Below are 22516 nucleotides of genomic sequence, written 5' to 3' on the forward strand. Positions count from 1 at the left end.
CGAACCATTCTACCTGCTCCCAAAGCTACAGTCTGCAGCTGAGTCATCTTGATTATGCAACTCTTCTAGGTTCATTAAAGTAATTGCTCCACTGTGAAGATGAAATGTCAGGAGCATCTAAACTTATCTTATATTTCATTGCATTTCTCAGTTCCTATTTCCTCGTCCGCAAAATGTGCACGGGTCGTCATTTAAAGCAATTCATAGAATGCCCGAATAAAAAATTGAGTTAACATTATGAATTTCAGCTCTTAATCACAACCTTGTATAATGCACACAGTTATGATTAGAAAATAGGTGTATAAAATATGCATTGTATTGTGAAGCTGGAATCTGTAGAGAACAAAAGTGCCTGTGTGGCATGTTTCACTACATGCATTTTAATTAAACTATTTGTGTCATTGAAACAAGCATGCGATATGTGTCACAAACACTGGTGTTCCTTTGCCTACTCAGCCAAAAGGTGAACATTTATTTACTATCCACAAATATTTCCCTGTAGTGAACCTGGAAAACTGCGCCAGATCCAGTTTCGGGCCCGCCACTGTGACTGTCATGTGACTATTGCCAAGGGCTTCTATTACCTCTGTATGGAAACCACTATTTGGTTCCTCTCCAGATGAAACATTTATTCCAGTGGAGAAACCTCTTCTCCTAAACTCTCAGCAAATCTGGGGTCAGACATTCCCTAGTCCATTCATAAAGGGGCATGGTATTGTGGCAGTTCCCAAAATTCACAAGCCAAGCACGCCTTGGAATCCCCACCTCCAACGGTATTCAGGTAAAATATTAAGCTTGAAATATCGTGACACAGAAATATCGACAGCCATCCAACACTTTCCCTACTGTTGCACTTACTGGAGTGGGAATAGTAATTGTTATCCCTTCACCATCCAACACTTTCCCTACTGTTGCCCTCACTGGAGTGGAAATAGTAATTTTTACCCCTCCGCTATCCAGAAATGTTTACTCCTCTGCTATCCAACACTTTCCCTACTGTTACAATCACTGAAGTGGGGATAGTAAATTTTTATCTCCCCGTTATCCAACACTTTCCCTACTGTTGCATTCACTGGTGTGGGAAATTTAAGTTTAAAGATTTTTAAATAGTTTCATGTTTTGATTTATAATAAAATGTTTTTTTAAATAGATTTGATGTTGTTGGTATATGTATATATATATATATATCGTGTTGTATTCTATTTGTCTGCCTTGGTATTTTAACTTTATCTCTTTTTTGAGATCTTATCCTGCACTACATATTTTTTGCACATAATTATAATTGCTGCTATGCTCAATTTTGTACATCCTCTAAATCCTTTTCACGAATGGAGTAAGTCTTTTGCATTTAAGCAGACAGTATATACTTGTTGTATACAATGTATTGTATATGGATTTATCCAGGAATTTTTTTTAGTCTATTAAGATTTCAGGTAAATCATGGTTGGAAATATGTCAACAGCTCAATAGGACTCTACATTCATATAACATTGATATGATATCTATATATAATAATCTCCTTTTTTTGTATATATATTTGTATAGACAAAAGGAACGATGTCATTTTCATCAGACAGCATAAATAATGTTATGAATTTTTTATAAAATTCACAATTTGAAATTGAGCCCGTTTTGAATGTGAAATGCACATATTATAATCAGTGTAGATAGCGATTTTTAATATTGCACAATAGCATGTGAAATTACCTATCTGCTATAGTTGGTATTTCTTGAGTCTGTTTTCCAGTTCCATGTTAACTTACTAACCATGTGACTAGAGTAGGATGGCTGCAACAAGCATTACAGAAAGATCAGAGACAAGGAGTCAATTGATTTTTTCAAGAGGTAATATTATTTACCAAAAGGCAAGGAGGAGAAAAACTTTCATAGGCAAAATACAGTTTAAACAGCACTGTAAAGACCAGATCTTGTGACAACCCAGTGACACTTGGTGCAAGGTGCTATATACAATGAGTGAAGTGAGTGTGCAAGTGCTTAAAAACAGCATTGGCGACGCATTGAGCAATTATATACATCAATTAGAGGCTCCGAAAAACAAGTTACAGTCACTTGGAAAAACAATTATTTCTGTAGGAGCGCAGGATGTGATATGCGTCGTAAAATTCACGCTGTACAGTCGACGGCGTTTCGATCCCCTTTATTCGGGATCGTCATCAGGACGGGGTTGTCGATAAACACAGTGCTGTGGGCAAGAGAAGGGTAATTTTGAGCCTGGGGATATTGGCTAGGGTCAGACTGGGGGGTGAGCCAGTGATCGAGAAAAGTTAACATTAAAGGTGTGTGTGTGGCGTGGCTGGGGTGGTGGCCAGACCGGGGGATAGGAGTGTAACTGGGGGTGATTAAAGTGGAGATGCAGGTGGGCATCTATCAAGAAAAACAATCGCCGATTAGTGGAAGAGTGGCGCAATTACTGCGTGGGCGGACAACTCACGGTTTCGTCAATCAGGCCGGCGGGGCTAGGAGGGCTCAGCCAAGTCAATAAATGATCGGGTGCTGTAAAAGGACATATGGGGGAATTATGAAAGGAGACAAGTGAGGCTTGCGACATAAACTTGCCCCATGGAGCGCAGCGTTACATGATTTGTTGTATAAATCGGATCAGCAGACGGGTTGCCTGCGCCTGTAGGAGGGAAAGGGGAAGATCAGCTTGGGCCGGTATTGTGCGAGGACAGGTATAAAGGTTACGAGTGCACTCGAGTCGAGCGCGCTTCGGAGTGCTGCAACTCTTCTTACCTGGCTGGCGCAAGGACACTGGAGGCAATTAAGGCTCTTCTGGCAAACGAAGTAACGGCAGTGAATGCGGTAGCTGATCTGGCGTGTGCGATCGTCCCGGGTATAAACCAGGAAGTACCGGGCGGGGGGCGGGGTATCCTCGCTCGAGGTGGGCGGGGTACGGGTGACGTGACGGAGGAGTCACGAAGGTGTCCACTAATCGGATGGATGGGGGCGGGGTTCAGTTGCACCCAGAAGTGGGGCGGGGGGCGTGAGAACAGGTTGCCCGGGTTACCAGAGCAAACAGGAACTGACTGAATTCAGGTAGTATTCAGGACGGATATTAGCGGCATGACACGGAGGGGGCGTTTTTGGTGGCGTGACGCAGTGGAGGCGTGAAGGGCCGGAGCATGCTTGGGGCCGGGGAGGGGGTGCAGGCTACGATTACATATTTTGGTGAAAGCGGGCATGAGTACAGGGATCAGTTTACAAATCCATCACATTTTCAGTCCGCATTAGAACACCAATCAATGCTACAAATTGGAACAAAATACATTTTAGCAAGGCATGACTTGGAGCATCCATAAATACAATCGTGGTATGAGACTTATATTCGGTGACTAGAAATGAGGCAAAGTACATTCTAGCAAAGCATAACGGTAGGAAAGGCAAATTCAGAATAAAATAGAGAATTACATTTCGCAGCTAGTGGTAAAGATCCAAACGGTGAGGTCCATAGTATTAGTCTCTATTGGTGAACATAAACCAATGTGCGAGTGGTGATGGTAAACTCAGAGTCATGGTATATGGTTTAGATTACATCAACGATACAACTAGTATGCAGTTCTAATTCAGACTATAGAGAAGTAAAGTACAGGGCACGAGATGGAGGGACAGTGTAGTTTAGATGCAGATGGTACTGGTCCATTCATCAAGGGTATTTAACCCATGGTTAACAGAGTCAGCTCTTGCGATCCATTTACATTCAGCTCTGTTTAATAAGATGGACATATTACCACCTCTTAGGGGTAGTGTTGGTTTCTCAATGACTAGCCACCTCAGGTCTGTGTCCATGTGCGATTTTTCCATGAAGTGTGTGACCAGCGGGGCCGCTAGTATTTTACAATTTATTCTGCTTTTGTGTTGTATAATCCGTTGTTTGACCATTTGGGTCGTCTGGCCAATGTAAATGAGATCACAGGGGCAACGGATTGCGTAAATAACATTTTGGGTCTTGCAGTTTGAGTGATGTGTTAGTTGATGTGTCTGTCCCTTGTAAACAAATTCCTTGGTGTTAGACGTTAGCTCGCAGACGCTGCAGGATTGGCACTTGAAATGTCCGATTACTGGAGGCAAACCCCACGCTGCTGTGATGGTATGTTTCTCCATAGTGGTAGTTGGCCAAGTGATGGCACGAACAAGGTGGTTGGCAATGTTGTTGCCTCTCTGGTAGGAGAACAGCGGGGGTGTCTGGAATTGTTCATCGGATCGTAACACCGACCAATTTCTTTTGATTATTTTGGCTACCCTGTTGCTATCTGGGCTGAATACAGAGACAAAAGGGATCCTGTTCAAAGTTTTTTTGTTTTGGTTCGGCCTTAGTAAATCCTCACGGTGGTTGTACCACGCTCGTTTCTTCGCTTGCTTGACCAAACGTCGTGGGTAGCCTCTGTTTATCAGTTTCACGACCAGGATGTCCGCCTCCCTAAAGTAGTCTTTGCGCCACTTGCAGTTGCGCCGGATCCGGAGGAACTGGCCAAATGGAAGACCATCGCGTAGGCCCCTTGGATGGTGGCTTGAATAGTGTAGCAGGGTGTTGCGTTCTGTGGGCTTGCGGAACAGTGATGTCCCGAGCTTTCCTTCTTCTGCATGTATAGTCACATCAAGGAATGGTAAATCATTAGGTTTAGTTTCACTTGTGAATCTGAGGTGTTCTTGTGAGGAGTTTAGCCAGTCCATGAAGGGTTGTAAGGAATCGGCCGTTCCATTCCAGATCAATAAAACGTCATCTATGTATCGACGCCACAGATGGATTTGGGGTCGATACGGGTTGATTGGATTAAGAATCAATGTCTTTTCCAAAGCATGCACGTAAAGAATAGCAAAATTGGGAGCGAAGCAAGCGCCCATTGATACTCCCTTGATTTGAAGGTAGTATGTATTCTTGTACATGAAGTAGTTGTTTTGTAAGGCCACTCGCAGTAGGTCCATAATGAATTTGGTGGGAATCTTAGAGGGTTGAGGTCTGGAGATCAATAGACTTTTGATTACATCGAGCCCTTCACGGTGAGGGATATTTGTGTAGAGTGACTCGATGTCCAGGCTTGCCATAGTTTGGTTGTCCAGGTCGAAAGGTTCATCTTCGATGGTGTTGATTAAATCCATGGTGTCACGTATATAGGTGTCTGTGATGGGCACAAATTCTTTAATGACTGAGTCCAGATATTTACCCAGGGGTTCCAAAATGGAGCCACACCCCGACACGATTGGCCGACCGGGAGGATTTCTCGCGTCTTTGTGGATTTTAGGGAGAACATATAGGATCGGGGTTCTAGGGTGTGGGTTGTTCAAATACTCGAACTCTTTTTTGGTGATAATGTTGTTGTCTCTTGCTGTAGTTGTGATGGAAAGAATCTTTTGTCTGATGTCTGTGAGGGGGTCCTTTGAGAGAGCTCGGTAATGTTCGTGGTTGGTGAGTTGTCGCTCAACTTATCTGTCATATTCGGTGTTATTTAAGACAACAATTCCTCCACCCTTGTCTGCGGGCTTAATGACTATCCCTGAGTTGTTTTGGAGGGTATTCAGCGCTTCTTTTTCTCTCAACGGTAGATTGTAGGGGATGAAGCGCGGAGTGGACTTGAGATCCATTACTTCTTTCAAGACAAGCCGTTCAAAAGCCAAGATTTCAGGTGACATTTGATTGGACGGAGGGTTGAAGGTGGAGGGTAGTCGAAAAGGAGAGACTTCCATCCAACTGGTGTCTGGTTTGTCAGCAAAGAAGTATTTTAGCCGTATTCTTCTAAAGAATTTTAGAAGGTTGGACTGCAGTTCCAGAAAATTAGTTCTGACCGTTGGCACAAATGAGAGGCCACGGGAAAGAAGTCTAGTCTCTTCTAGGGTCAGAATGTGGTCTGATAAATTGAAAATGGGGATGGACATAGCTGTAGTAGTAGTGATTTCGTCCTCATTGTTGACTACTGTGGTTGTCCCCATTGATAGTACCGATTGCGGGTTTGGCGGTTGCCTGGGACCGGAGGTTGGTATTGTTTGGCCCTCGTTTGACGGTTCTGTGGTTGCGGATGTTGGCCGCGACCTCGGCCTCGTCCTAAAAAACCAGGTGGTAGTAGTGGCTGTGGTCCAGAGGTTGAGGCGTCTGTTTCGTCTGCAGAGCTGTTTGAAGAGACAGAGAAGGTGACGCGTTGGTTGTTTCTGTAACGTCCCCAGTTCTGTGTTCTTGGTGGGTTGTGTTGGGTGTTGTAGAATTCCTCGTTTAAGTAGGGGTATGTGTTCTCAGCCTTATAGTTCTTTATATCTTTTTCTATTTTATTGATCTTTTTGTTGACCTCAAAGGTGTTGAAGGTGGCGATGGAGCTATATATTTTTTCTAAGAGGCTTTTGGCATCAGTGAGAGTGGTGTCTTCTAGGATGCGTTTCTCAAGTTCTTCAATTTCTTGGAGCTCTAGACGGCTGTGTTCTAAGGCTGTATCTATTCCGAGGACCATCCAATGGCGAGAGCAAGTCGTCGCAAGATGGCTGAAGCTGGTTCTAAATTTGGGGTCCTGCGTGAAGATGGCCGGGGTGTTACGAATTTGGAGTCCTAAGGGGATGACGCCTGAACGTAAGTAGTCCGTAAGCATGCGGGCATGCAGATCCGTCCTGATCTGCTTTTTCTTCAGTTTTTCGAGTTTATCCAGTAGGACACGGGAAGTGTTAGGGGTAGAGGAGGTGGACGCAGACTGTGGTGGACCCGACAGTAATGAGGGACCGGTCAGTCTTGACTGGATGTATTCCTCTGAATAGGTGAGGGACTCCTTGGACATCATGTGTAGGCCAGAGGGTACTACTTAGATGAATACCTTATTGGCTGAGGTATATTTGGATCAAGTACACAGAGGTACCTCTCTCGCAGCTAACAAGCTGCTCCTAATATGTATAGGAATGACAGGAGAAAACCCATAGACCACGTTGGGATGGGTGTATCGTGTAAGCAGAAACAGTTCCCAACAGGTATTATGTAGAGACAATTTGAACAGTGTATGCAACAAGCATTACAGAAAGATCAGAGACAAGGAGTCAATTGATTTTTTCAAGAGGTAATATTATTTACCAAAAGGCAAGGAGGAGAAAAACTTTCATAGGCAAAATACAGTTTAAACAGCACTGTAAAGACCAGATCTTGTGACAACCCAGTGACACTTGGTGCAAGGTGCTATATACAATGAGTGAAGTGAGTGTGCAAGTGCTTAAAAACAGCATTGGCGACGCATTGAGCAATTATATACATCAATTAGAGGCTCCGAAAAACAAGTTATAGTCACTTGGAAAAACAATTATTTCTGCAGGACCGCAGGATGTGATATGCGTCGTAAAATTCACGCTGTACAGTCGACGGCGTTTCGATCCCCTTTATTCGGGATCGTCATCAGGACGGGGTTGTCGATAAACACAGTGCTGTGGGCAAGAGAAGGGTAATTTTGAGCCTGGGGATATTGGCTAGGGTCAGACTGGGGGGTGAGCCAGTGATCGAGAAAAGTTAACATTAAAGGTGTGTGTGTGGCGTGGCTGGGGTGGTGGCCAGACCGGGGGATAGGAGTGTAACTGGGGGTGATTAAAGTGGAGATGCAGGTGGGCATCTATCAAGAAAAACAATCGCCGATTAGTGGAAGAGTGGCGCAATTGCTGCGTGGGCGGACAACTCACGGTTTCGTCAATCAGGCCGGCAGGGCTAGGAGGGCTCAGCCAAGTCAATAAATGATCGGGTGCTGTAAAAGGACATACGGGGGAATTATGAAAGGAGACAAGTGAGGCTTTTCGGAGCCTCTAATTGATGTATATAATTGCTCAATGCGTCGCCAATGCTGTTTTTAAGCACTTGCACACTCACTTCACTCATTGTATATAGCACCTTGCACCAAGTGTCACAGGGTTGTCACAAGATCTGGTCTTTACAGTGCTGTTTAAACTGTATTTTGCCTATGAAAGTTTTTCTCCTCCTTGCCTTTTGGTAAATAATATTACCTCTTGAAAAAATCAATTGACTCCTTGTCTCTGATCTTTCTGTAATGCTTGTTGCATACACTGTTCAAATTGTCTCTACATAATACCTGTTGGGAACTGTTTCTGCTTACACGATACACCCATCCCAACGTGGTCTATGGGTTTTCTCCTGTCATTCCTATACATAGAGTAGGATGGGGCATATCATTTAAAAATGGCTACAACCGAACCAGTCTCTATGTGATCAAGGGCTCTTGAGCCCGAAACGCGTCATCTGTCGATTGCTGATTTGGATATTTATGGTTCAATAAAGAACATCTTGCCTGAAAAAAGAGGTTCATTTCTCCTTCTTCGCCGCCGAGGCTCTGCTGGAAGTGGTCGGAGTGTTTGTTCGATATATATATATATATATATATCAGAAATGCCAGCCAGCCATATATATATATATTTATATATATATATATATATTTAGTTGTTACATTTTTATCTAATTTTAAAATTATAAAATAAATTAAGCCGGAGAGCACTTCCGTTCAGGGGGACTGCAAGCCCCCATAGTTCCTAGCGCCAAGAGGCACATACGCTGTGCTTTTCGCGCCGGAAGGCGATTGAAAAGCATTTTGCGGCACCCGCTGCGCAGCACGCAGGCGGGCAGGCCCATCCATGCCCGTCGGAGCCTGGAGGAGTCTGGGCTGGCCCCCCTCTAACCTCTGGTCCTACGGAGAGAGAAACCTCCAGCCTTCAGGTACTGTGTTATCTCTATTGACTACCATTATAGTCCCAAGGCATTTGCATAAGACGTATTGATATCCATAATGAGCAAGCGTAAGGCTTGCACCAACCGTACGGGAGTAGTGGGAACTTTGGATGCCTTCATTACAAGGGCTGAGTCAATGCTTAGCCATGAGATAGAGCTAACAGAGCGGCGACTTTCACATGACACACTAACTTTGCAGAGACGCTCATCGCTAGGCCCCCAAAATCTGGGCTGCATCCCGCTAATTCCCCCACCTACTCCAGCACAAATCCCGTCTCTGCCTCACTTTGTACCAGATCTGGACATCCCCACCCGATACTCCAAATGGGCCCAGTACAGGAACAAGGGGGCAGGTTTCTAAGTCTAATAATCTCATAATGATAACAACACGAATGAACTGGCAGCAAAGCGAAGGAGGAGGGCAGGGCCACATAAACAGAAACCCATAAAAGGGTCTTGTTTGGCTAAACCTAAAGAGCACATTGAACAATGTTGCCCTCCCAGTCGGTGTTACTACCTCCCCTCCAGCTTAAACTATCAGAGATTGAAGAGAGACTAGCTAAATTGGAGGGCTTGGGTAAACCGGGATACTTTTATACACAATATTCCCGTGCTGGTATGGACGAAGGACAGTTGACTTATCGTGAGATGGAGGACGGCTCAAGAGTGTCGATAATTGCAGGAGATAATCCATCTCAACTACTCCAACAGAAACCGTATCATAATACGAGCCCGAGTACCGTCTTCTATGTTCTCCATCCACATGGGCACACCACCATAGAGTAAGGGACTGGAAACCCTTCTAATTTGAGGGAACCTATATCTACCTCCCTCTTCCCCCCTATGTAATGTCTCAGATAGGCCACCAAGTAATTTACAGATATCTAAAATACAGGGCAGCATTGCTGACATCTCAAAACAGGGGAAGAATTTAGAGAGGCAGGCCCACAACAGGTCCCAATTGCAGCATTTACCACCTTTAGCAGCACCCTCGTAATAGTTCTTGGAAACAATCCCATCTTGAAGGAGGGCCAGTTTTAAACCACGATTCAGTTAATCAATAAATCTCTTCACTGGCTGACTGCTCACACAACAGGCCTGACAAAAGCAGGATCTCAGCTACCCAGCTAATTATTATAGCAAGAAGGGTAGGTTGGGTGGGACCAACTCAAAAAACCCTGGGAGGCGACTGTGTGGTACTTAATTTCAATAATCCATCAATATCAATCTCTCTCCTGTTTCAATTACACAGAGCTCCACCTAAGGGTACCCAGATCTTAGCACTCCCTTTTGGCCATTTCTATGCCAGTTCTAGACCCCTTCCCCTTAAATGGGTCTAGAACCAACATTCTACCTAAGGGTGGACCAAGAAAACTCTATCCCTTTGGGCAATTCAGGCTTACACCTCACAAATAGATATGCCCCGCTTTCTGGTGTGGACCTCTGTGACTGCCTGCACCCACAGCTAGCGAATGGGCCTCCCTCATTGGAAGTCGTACTGCTTGACTTCATCGAGTGCCGTAGGTTCACCACACGGATGATGAGGCAGGGTTCTCTGGTGCTTATTATTCACCTTCCTATGTGAAGTATGGACTTAGAGGGCAAAGGAACTCTACCAGAGGATTTTACGGCACAAGCAAATTACCCCGCGTCTAACACTTGAATAGAGGTTTTTAGTATTGTTTCATGGAACATCATGGGCCTTCGTTCCAAGATCGATAATCCTGATTGAAGAGCTTTGCTTGAACAATATCATATTGTTTGCTGCCAAGAGACCGGGGCAGTGGATCCTCTGCATGGTGATGGTTTTGCCTCCTATCATTTACCAGCTGTCCCCTCTAGAACTAGTAGAACAAAAGGGTGCTTGGTCACTTTTATATCATTGGCAATGACAGACATCCCAATAAGAAATCTGTGTAAATCTCAATACTATCAGTTGCTTTTAATTATTACATCAGAGTCATTTGATTTGCTTTTAATACATTTTTATAACCGATGCCCAGAAAAAACATAGAAAGGATATGCAAAAAATGTGGGCTGGGGATTTTAATATAGGAACTTGTGATCCTAGGGTCCAGGAATCCTGCAGCATTTGTGACGAGAGGGATCAGTCCCTGAATCATTTAAAACATACTCTGTATGGGGATACACTGAATAGACTTACCACCACTAAGGATCAGAAATTTGCACAAGATTTGGATGCAATTATCAACCACCCCGATCTCAACATATGTAGGTTCCTTATCATCCTCAACTAACGACCATATTTTGATTAGTAAAGATCTAGTACCATTCTTTATGGGATGCGTAGTTAAGGCAAGTTGTTTGAGTGACCATAACCCCATTGTTTTAACCTTATATCTACTGGTGTTCAAAAAAGGGAGGGACAAGAAAAAACAACATAGGGTTATATATAATAGAAATAAGGGTCTTAGTATTAAATGGGAAAAGGTTGATAAGGTGGCTTTTTTTGAAACACCTTATAACAAATAACAAGGCAGGTATAGAGACAGTACTCTCAGATCCTGCCCCCCCCAGAGAACGTTATAGTGGCCTTTACAAACCTTAACAGCTTCATGGCAGATAAATTGATCAAATGCAGTAGAAAAGCCCCTAAACTCCCAAAGTGGTTCAATAGGATCTGCTCCGAAGCACATAAGGAGTTATGTGTGACATTAAAAAAGACTCAGAGAAATAAGGATGAAATAATGAAAGCAAGGAAGGATAATAGGAAGGCAACTGGAGAAAGGAAGTGCTCCTTGAAGGACAAGGTTTCAGAAGATTTAAAAATTGCATCGTCTTTAAAAGACTCCCGCGTTCTTTGGGAGGTGGGTCATTCTGTTCCCATGTCTGCTGATGAAACGCCTAAAATAGACACCGTAGTCCAAGCTGAAGTTTGGGGAACCAATTTTCTGAAAAAATAATTCCCGAGCCAAGGACAGTTAACTTACCGCCGGCCACAGAAATTCCTTGTGATATAGGAGCTGCCTGTGCCCTATGTAACTCAATTTAGGTGTGCAAGGTACTGATGGAGCGAGGGTAGAAACAAAATGTTGTATACCCCTCGTGAAATCCCTCACCCATAACAGTAACATGAACGAATTAAGTGGTTTGAATTGCTAATCAACCTAGAGTAGATTTGCACCTACACAAGTACACGCGGGAAACTACTGATTAGAAAAAGGAGAAATATTAAGAGATCAATAGATCAATAAAGAAGATGAGTAAAGAAAGACAAGATACAGAACGAAAAAATGGGGACGTTGAGATGGAAGAATTTCAATCAATAGGGTATAAAAGAAATAGAGAGATAGACGAAACAAAATTATAGATTAATACTAACAGAAGAATTTTAAACATGTTTTATTAAATTTTGCTAACATTTGGGAAAGATTGGGTGATAATATCACCAAATGGGGGAGTTGATGGAGTGAGGGTAGAAACAACATTTTGTATACCCCTCGTGAACTCCCTAACCCATAACTATAACATGATCTAATTGAGTGGTTTGAATTGCTAATCAACCTAGAGTAAATTTGCACCTACACAAGTACATGCGTGAAACTAATTTTGCTTATGTTGCAACCATAATTAACTAATAAAGTGATTTTGTCATGTCCTAAACTAACAAGCAGCTTTAAATTTATCCATAAGCGGCATGAATGTGCTTTCTGTTTGTTTATTTGTGGCAGAAATTGGAAGATGGGTAAGCAAATTACACATAAGTGTGGCTTTATTTGCTAGATAACAATTAACAGGGATACCTTAGTAAGGGGGAAGGTGAACAGAACGGGTTTTAAGTCAATAATTAATAGTAATCTGTGTTTGTTTATATAATAGTTCCCGTATGGGCCTTCGCAGCCTGTAGAAAAATGGACGTTTGTATGAAATCGAGCTTGAGGTATACAGCGCATGTGCGGATGAAGCTTGCAAACCCTCTAGCAGAATGAGAAGGGTCAAGGACAGCTTGCCCTGAAACCCTGAATGACTGCCAACAAAATAGAAGTCCGTAGTGAAATCATAGGAATAAAGACTAATATTGCAATTTGAGGATACAACTGACATGAACATTTACAGAGACAATGACTATATTCAATTTTGCTGATGCCGCGGAAGCTGAGATGAGGTTATGCTCATCCACCCCTCGAAAGGACCAATCAGAAGTGTTTGAGACCCCCAAATGTTTCAGCAAATTAAATAGTTTAGTTAGTAAAAAGGGTATAAAAGAAGGCGTTCCGATGAAGTAAAAAACTTTCTTTCCTGATGCATCCTGACATGCTACCGGAATGCTGATTGAATCCTGATGCGTAAGAACTCTGCTGTTTTTCCTTTATATTTGAACTTAGCCTGAATGGGAATAGAGTCTTTAGGTGAGGGTGATAGTTAGGGAAATAGAAGAATGAGTTTGGGGACTATTATGTCTTTGCTTAAATAACAGTGTCCTTTGAATTTAATAAATGTTCATTTCTGAGCTTTCATTTAATAAAATTATATGTTTGAGAATTAAAATTAATAAACCTGAATTCAGTTATATTAAAATCGTGTGAATGAAAAATTATGTCATGAAAAAGAATCTTTGCATGAACATTTACAGAGACAATGACTATATTCAATTTTGCTGATGCCGCGGAAGCTGAGATGAGGTTATGCTCATTCACCCCTCGAAAGGACCAATCAGAAGTGTTGAGACCCCCAAATGTTTCAGCAAATTAAATAGTTTAGTTAGTAAAAAGGGTATAAAAGAAGGCATTCCGATGAAGTAAAAAACGTTCTTTCCTGATGTATCCTGACATGCTACCGGAATGCTAATTGAATCCTGATGCGTAAGAACTCTGCTGTTTTTCCTTTATATTTGAACTTAGCCTGAATGGGAATAGAGTCTTTAGGTGAGGGTGATAGTTAGGGAAATAGAAGAATGAGTTTGGGGACTATTATGTCTTTTCTTAAATAACAGTGTCCTTTGAATTTAACCCCTTCAGCGCTAATGACAAGGGTAACTCGTCATGGACTTTCCATTGATTTCAATGGAAAGTCAATGGACCTCGCACACACCCCTTAGCAGCCAAGTGGTTAATAAATGTTCATTTCTGAGCTTTCATTTAATAAAATTATATGTTTGAGAATTAAAATTAATAAACCTGAATTCAGTTATATTAAAATCGTGTGAATGAAAAATTATGTCATGAAAAAGAATCTTTGCTAAATAAAAATTAGATAAATGAAGAATTAAGCTGGTCTTGTTCATCCTTAGCCTAATTTTTACTAGCATGATCCATCAAAATGTATGGTGGTGTGTCTAAATAAATTGAATAATACTAGAACCATGGTACATGAATTTAAACTGCAGATGTATATTTTGTAAATAGTTTAGCTTAATTTAGACACTCCGCTATGATCCAGCCGCTCTCCTTTGAATCTCACCAATCCATGAAGTAGAGAGAAAGTGCATAAGTGAAATCAGTGTTATGGGCCCTACTGACGAGTAAATGTGATAATTGTGACTTCAGGGAAAGGTGATGAGGAATTTAGAGATTATTTCCAAAGTAGCGCTGCATCAGTTATAAACTTGGTAGCAGAGCATTGGTTGCTATAGAATTAGCTAGGATAAATGTATAAGGTGAAATATATAGAGTAGGATGTACAGAATTATGACTAACATCTGTTTAGTTCGTATTACGTTATATGTAGTCTTGAAAAGGCTTCCGAGGATTGCTTGAAGCTGGTGCCTCTGTCTGCAGGCAGAGGAAGTGTGGCAAGTGAAGTCGCACATCGCATAGTCTGTTTCAAAAAGTTGTATCGTCGTATACTGCAGTGTTATCGTTGTATATCACAAGTGGTGTCGTCGCACATCACAAGTTTAGGGACTTTACGTGTGAAAGGATAAATGCATAGCAAGGACAGCCTATAAAATTTTGGCTTTTGAGTACAGGGATCATTGTGTATCCTGATTTAAAACTTTCTGCTGGGAGAGTAATAGAGCTTAACCCGAGCTTGAGAGAAGGACAAAGGTAGAGGTAAGCGTTGCTTTATCGGCGAGTGTAAAATTCTGTGGTAGAGAAGGGGTAAGCGCTGTCTACTGGAAATACAGAATACTTGTACGATTGAAAATTCTATCACTTTGTTTAGCGAAACAGACGAATGGAGTTGTTTTGTGTAAGTTACTAACCAATTCAGTTGTATATTTTGTAAATACGGCTTCTCGATAATTTTTGTAAAGGAGGGGTCAGTCGGCGCTGCAGAAGCCGGAGCGCTGTTTACGACAAAAGTGTCGCGCAGGGATTGGTTCTCATGACCAAGACAGAGTAAGGGCTGATTGGTGCATTAGCGAAAGCAGCAAAGCAATTGGTTAAGCACTAAGGAGACGTATCTTGTTTTAATTGGTACGCTAGTGTAAACTGTGCTGTGATAGGCTGGTGTTACGGAGCAGCAACAGAAAAGTGAGCGATCTTTTGAAAAGACCGGGAGACGATCAGAAATATGGATTACTATTTCAGAAAACACAGGGAGAAATCTTCATGGTTTAAAAGATTGAAAAATGTATTTCAACCAGATAAAGAAATAGTGACAAGAGAGGGAAAATTGTTTCCTCCGGTAAAGATGCCTGCTTCTTACTTAGCAACAAAATTTTAAAATCATACCTGTATATGGTTAGAGAATTGGGCTAAATATACTAAAAATGATGGTGCTGTAGCATTTCTAGAAGTAGCATCTTTAAATACGGCTGTTCTGTGAAATATAAGAGAAAAGATGATGAGACTTGAACCAAGACCTAGACCAACTCACTTTGAAGCGTTAGCTGAATGGGAAGATGAAATGCATGAGTTGGAAAGAGAAAGGTTGGAAAATCCACGAGGAATAAAGGATAGGTTACGTGGATTATGGGGAGAAACACACAAGAGTAGAATGCGTCGATGGAGAAATGCCGATATGTGTGATGGAATGTATCCGGTTAGATTAGTAGATGACATGGTAGGGCGAAAATGTACTGAGAAAAGAAATAATGTGGAAATAGGAAGGAAAAGTTCGGATGATGCAGTGCTGGGAGAGATATTAAATAGAAGACTGCTACCTTATCAGCCAGGTCCTTCATGGACTACTCCTAATGCCCCACAGATAGAAGACCGATTTAATGAAACCTCAAAAAGATTTTCAAATTTTAGGGGCTTGCCTGAAAGGACAGAAATGAGATATGATTCAAATACACCAGTGATAGACACTAGACTTACTGGTACTCCTTTACAAAGTAATGACATTCAGAAAAGTGTAACAAGGGTAGAAAGACAAGTTGAAGAACAACAAAGTACTTCTGAGTATATACGTACTACAAATGAACTAACTGAAAAGATACAAGAACTTACTAAAAACATAGAAGCTGTGACAGTCCCCGTAACTATAGGTCCTGTAATTCCAGTATTTGAAAATCAAAGAATAAAAGAACCAACTTTGACCATTCCGTTAAATCAGAGTTTGCAAAAAGTAAAAGAGAAAATGTATCCAGATTTATCTGAACTTAAGAGAACCAGTAACTTAATACCGCCAGATTTAACTTTCAATCAAAATTTACCGTATAAAATTCCGATCGGAGCAGAAGGTGACACCAGATAGAAGTGTAGAGAAAATAGACTTGACACAAACCCCAATTGGTCTGTCAGAACAAGAGTTAAGTGATTGGCTTAAAACCCTAAAAGTAAAGGATAATGAACCCAAAGTATTGGATGTTGCCAGACTAAAAATAGACATGGACGAAATATTTATTGGGACCATTGGAACTGATAGACTAAAAGCATATCAGGATGCTGAATTAATGTTCATGTGCAAAAGTATTACCTGGAAAACAAAATCTATACATGTCCAGCTAGAAGGATTAGCTAGTGAATCAGAGGTGGATTTTTCAAAACAGAAAACTTTGCAGAAATCATACAGAGTAGATTTTACAGAAAAAGACATTGAGAACATGAATACCGCAGGAAGAATAACCCAAATAAAGGAGTTAATTGTGTTACTGAGGAGATGGGGTGATGTGAATAAATTGAGATTAAAATGGGCAAAGAAAAAAGAAGAAGCCAGTGATAAATCCTCATTAGCATTTCCTGTGAGAGAAAAGGAGACAGTTGTAAACAAATTCCCTATAAGAGAAATACCAGGAGGAGGATATGTAGGAAATATAGAAGAACTTAAGAAAAAGTTCCCTTGTCATAATTGCTGCAGGATAGGGCATTGGAAAAAAGAGTGCAAGTATCCACCAAGAGTTAATCCTGAAAATACATAATTGAATCCACAGATGCAGAGTGAGATAACTCAGCAACCACCGCTACAGCAACAGGTAGTTACTCAGCAAAGTTAGGTGCCACAACCGCCACTTCCACACAGTGTAAATCTACAGAGATACAGTGCAGAAACAGGATTCAACAGAGGCGAACAGGTAAACCGATCGCTCAGAGTGAATGTGAGCCCTCAGTATTGGTTGAAAGAGGAAAATGGGAGTGAGTCGGACAATGGTTTCTGACGGTGCCTGAGAGAGGAAGAAGAGTGTATGCTTGGAGCCACTCTTGAGGTAGATCAATCTGGTCCGTTTGTGAGTGGAAAAGTAAATGATGTAGAGATAACTTTCCTAGTGGACACAGGTGCTACCCGTTCTACAGTTAGATCAGTAGAAGTCAAAAACCTTCCTCTCTCATGAGATCAGATCCAAGTTGTAGGTGTAGCGAATAAACAGATTAAAACCTCCTTAACGAAACCAGTTGAAGTAGAAATTGGAAATTTCAAAGACATGCACTGATTTGTGGTGTGTGACAGCAGTCCTGTAAACTTGCTAGGCAGAGATATTTTGTGCAAAATGAATTGCGCTATATACTGTTCACCAGATGGTATAGAACTCCAAACTCCAGATGAAGATAGCCTGTATAAAAGGACCATGTCAATGGTAGAAGCTGAGAAAAGTGAATTATTTCAAGTATTTGATAAAGAAAAGATACCGGCAGAACTAAAAGAAACAGTGAAAGAGCAAGTGTGGAATTTTACAGGAGAAGATATTGGCTTGATGAAAGGTGTAGATCCTGTAAAAGTTTCTGTGAAAGAAGGAGTTAGTTACCCAAATGTCCCAAAATACAAAAGGACCGCAGAAAGAATTAAAGGAGTAACGCCAATAGTAAACAAAAGGATTGAACAGGGTATCTTGAGAGAAATAGAAAGCAGTCCTTGTAATTCACCGATAATGGGATTGAAAAAGCCAAACGGAACATTTAGAATTGTACAAGACCTTAGAAAAGTGAATAAGATTGTTTTCCCATGTTGTCCAATTGTACCAAATCCAGCAGTGATTTTATACCAGATTCCACATGATGCAGAATGGTAGACCGTTATTGACTTGTGCAATGCATTCTTTATGGTTCCATTACATCCGGAAAGCCAGCCAATATTTGCGTTCCGGTTCGGGGATCGCATTTTGGCATGGTGCTGAATTCTAGAGGGGTATACTGAGAGTCCATCAATTTTCAATCAGCTGTTAAAGAAATCATTAGAAGGTCTGAGCATGCCTGGAGAATCAGTATTGGTCCAATATATCGATGATCTATTGGTGGCATCAAAAGGGACATAACGTGTCTTCATCAAAATTACAGTTCTTTCAGAAAGAAGTGCAGTACCTAGGTCACAAGATTGCAAAGGGAACTAGACAGGTCACTGCAGAAAGAATAAAAATGATAGAAGGAATGCAACCATCAAAAACACAGAGGCAAGTCAGAATGTTTCTGGGAATGGTAGGTTATTGTAGGCAGTGGATAAGTGGATTTTCATTGATTGCAAAGCCTTTACAGAGATTGACAAAAACAGACATAAGAGACCCTATTATGTTAAACAAAACTGAGATGGAATCATTTGAACAGCTAAGGATAAATCTGTGTGAAGCTCCAGCATTAGGGATGCCTGACTATGAAAAAGAGTTTGAGCTGTATTGCAGTGAGCGAGAAGGATGTGCATTGTCAGTACTAATTCAGAGGCATGGAAAACTAAGGAAGCCAATTGCATACTTCTCAGCTGTCTTGGATCCAGTTGCAAAAGCCTTGCCAGGTTGTTTGAAATCAGTAGCAGCCACAAGCGTGCGTTTAGAACAGAGTGAAGGAATAGTGATGGGTTTTGCTGTGAGGGTGTATGTGCATCACTCTGTGGAAATTCTCCTCACTAGGACCAAGATGCAGTACCTTACCAATAATAGGATGACAAAGTATAAAAAAAGTCATTCTGGGAGCAGACAATGTGACAACTTCCCATTGTGTTAATGTAAATCCATCTACATTACTACATGATAGTCTGGAAGATGAAGTAAGAAATGAAGTTGATCACAAGTGTTTGGATGTTCTTGAATATTGTACCAAACTAAGACCTGACATAAGGGATGAACCATTACCTGAATCTGATTATGTGATGTTTGTTGACGGGTCATGCCTAAGATCAGAGGAAGGTATTTTGAGTGCTGCCTATGCAATGTGCACAGTCGCAGATGTTTTGGAAGCATCTTGTCTGAAAGGGATTCGTTCTGCTCAAATAGCGGAATGGATTGCTTTGATACGAGCATGTGAGTTGGGAAAAGAAATCAGAGTTACCATAGGGACTGACAGTCAGTATGGATTTGGGGTTTTTCAGGACTATGGGCAACTGTAGTACCAAAGAGGTTATTTAACTTCTGCAGGATCCCCCATCAGAAATGCTGAGTTTGTGACGATGTTGATTGACGCTATTCAATTGCCTGATAAGATTGCTGTGGTTAAGTGTGCTGCACACAAGAGAGGAGATGACTATATAACTCGTGGAAACAAATATGTTGACTCAATTGCAAAGTACTGTGCTAGAAATCTTGCATCCAAACATCGGGACAGGAAAGGAGAACATGTTTCAAGTCCTTTAATGCTAACCACAATAGTTGAAACTTGGCAGGAAGTGAGGCAAATGCAGGAAGAAGCTAGCGAAGAAGAGAAAAATACTTGGTTAAAAGCAGGATGTAGACAGAGAGAAGAAGATAAAATCTGGGTTTACAAAGATGAAAGACCAGTAATGCCTGACAGCATGATTTCCAACATGGCTTGAATGTACCATGGTCTAGCCCATATTGGGAGGGATGCCATGATTAAGCTGTTCAGACAAACCTGGTATAATCCGAAGTTCAAAATGATTGCTGAGAGCTTGTGCCAGAGATGTCTGATCTGCCAACAGTTCAATCCAAACAGAAAAACTGTTGTAAGTTTGGGAACCATAGGACGGGAGGGAGGTCCATTCACACGAATGCAGTTGGACTTTATTGAATTGCCACCTTGCAATAGACTCAGATATGTACTAGTGATTATGTGTTTGTTCTCTCGGTGGGTTGAAGCTTTCCCTACCAGGAGAAATGATGGAGTAACTGTTGCAAAATTGCTTTTACGATTGATCATACCACGATACGGGTTTCCAGTAACAATTGAGACAGATCGTGGACACCATTTTCAGAATGAGTTGCTACAGATGATATGTGAAGCACTGGACATTCGCCAGGAACTACTTTGTGCTTACAGACCAGAAGCTTCAGGGGTAGTTGAGCAGGTGAATGGAACAAACAAAAACAGGATGGCGAAAATGTATTTGGAAACAGGACTGAAATGGCCGGATGCATTACCCCTTGTTTTGATGACCCTAAGAAGCATTCCAGACAAAAAGATTGGATTGAGTCCACATGAGATTTTGATGGGCAGGGTCATGAGACAGGCATTTGTACCAGTTGATAAACTATTAGTGATGACATCATACTGGATTACTGCAAAAATATGTCTGACGCGGTAACTTCTGTGTTCTATCAGGTAGGAACTGAATCTAACACGAAAGAAACACAACCAGCTTATGATATAGATCCAGGGATATACTTTATTTGTGGAAATAAGGCCTATTGCAAATTGCCAGATCATTGGTACAGGACATGTTATGTTGGTCTGGTCTTTCAGAAGTACTAGAGGAACTAGAGGAACATATGAGATAGGAAAACATTTAAGTTGTAGAAAAAGAGAGAGTGTAGCTGAAATAGTTGGTGATGTTTTTGGAGCACTGATACCAATGGTGGGGATATCTTTAATGCAAACAAGATTCGAAATTTGTCAACGATAGTAGATCGATTGTCGACAGATACCGCGGAAGGATTATTAATGGTAGATACTGAATTAGTTGCTATGAGAGCTATGGTGATGCAGAATTGTCTTGCTCTTGACATATTATTGGCTAAAGAGGGAGGAGTTTGTGGAACCTTACATGTGCAGCACTGTTGTACGTACATACCTGATAAAAGTCAAAACATTCAAAAGTGTATTCGAAATATTACAGAGTTGCATAAAGAAATTGAACCACTGGAGGTTGATAGTGTTCTTGGAAGAATATGTAAATGTTTTACAGCAGTTAAACATTGGTTACATGAGATAGGTAGTTCAATTATAGGTCACATGATATTTCCAGTGATAGTAATACCAATAGTGATATTAACATTAAGAATATGGTGCATGATTAGAAAAAGGAGAAAGACAAGACAGAGAACGAGAAAATTGAGACGTTGAGATGGAAGAATTGCAATCAATAGCGTATAAAAGAAATAGAGACATAGACTAAACAAAATTATAGATTAATACTAACAGAAGAATTTTAAACATGTTTTATAAAATTTTGCTAAAATTTGGGAAAGATTTGGTGATAAGATCACCAAAGGGGGGAGTTGATGGAGCGAGGTAAGAAACAACATTTTGTATACCCTCGTGAAATCCCTCACCCATAACAGTAACATGAACTAATTGAGTGGTTTGAATTGCTAATCAACCTAGAGTAAATTTGCACCTACACAAGTACACGCGGGAACCTAATTTTGCTTTTGTTGCAACCATAATTAACTAATAAACTGATTTTCTCATGTCCTAAACTAACAAGCAGCTTTAAATGTATCCAAAAGCGGCATGAATGTGCTTTCTGTTTGTTTATTTGTGGCAGAAATTGGAAGATGGGTAAGCAAATTACGCATAAGTGTGGCTTTATTTGGTAGGTAAAAATTAACAGGGATACCTTAGTAAGGGGGAAGGTAAATAGAACGGGTTTTAATTCAATAATTAATAGTTATCTGTGTTTGTTTCTATAATAGTTCCCGTATGGGCCTTCGCGGCCTGTAGAAAAATGGACGTTTGTATGAAATCGAGCTTGAGGCATACAGCGCATGTGCAGAGTTGTGAATGAAAACTGCAGACGAAGCTTGCAAAGCCTCTAGCTGAATGAGACGGGTCAATGACAGCTTGCCCTGAAACCCTGAATGACTGCCAACAAAATAGAAGTCCATAGTGAAATCATGGGAATAAAGACTAATATTGCAATATGAGTATACAAGTGACATGAACATTTACAGAGACAATACCTATATTCAATTTTGCTGATGCCGCAGAAGCAGAGATGAGGTTATGCTCATCCACCCCTCGAAAGGACCAATCAGAAGTATTTGAGGCCCCAAATGTTTCAGAAAATTAGATAGTTTATTTAGTAAAAAGGGTATAAAAGAAGGCGTTCCGATGAAGTAAAAAACTTTGTTTCCTGATGTATCCTGACATGCTGCTGGAATGCTCATTGAATCCTGATGCGTAAGAACTCTGCTGTTTTTCCTTTATATTTGAACTTAGCCTGAATGGGAATAGAATCTTTAGGTGAGGGTGATAGTTAGGGAAGTAGAAGAATGAGTTTGTGAACTATTATGTCTTTTCTTAAATAACAGTGTCCTTTGAATTTAATACATTTTTCTTTCTGAGCTTTCATTTAATAAAA

The sequence above is a fragment of the Lissotriton helveticus genome, chromosome 2_1, assembly GCF_964261635.1.
Source record: "Lissotriton helveticus chromosome 2_1, aLisHel1.1, whole genome shotgun sequence".
Taxonomy (NCBI): domain Eukaryota; kingdom Metazoa; phylum Chordata; class Amphibia; order Caudata; family Salamandridae; genus Lissotriton; species Lissotriton helveticus.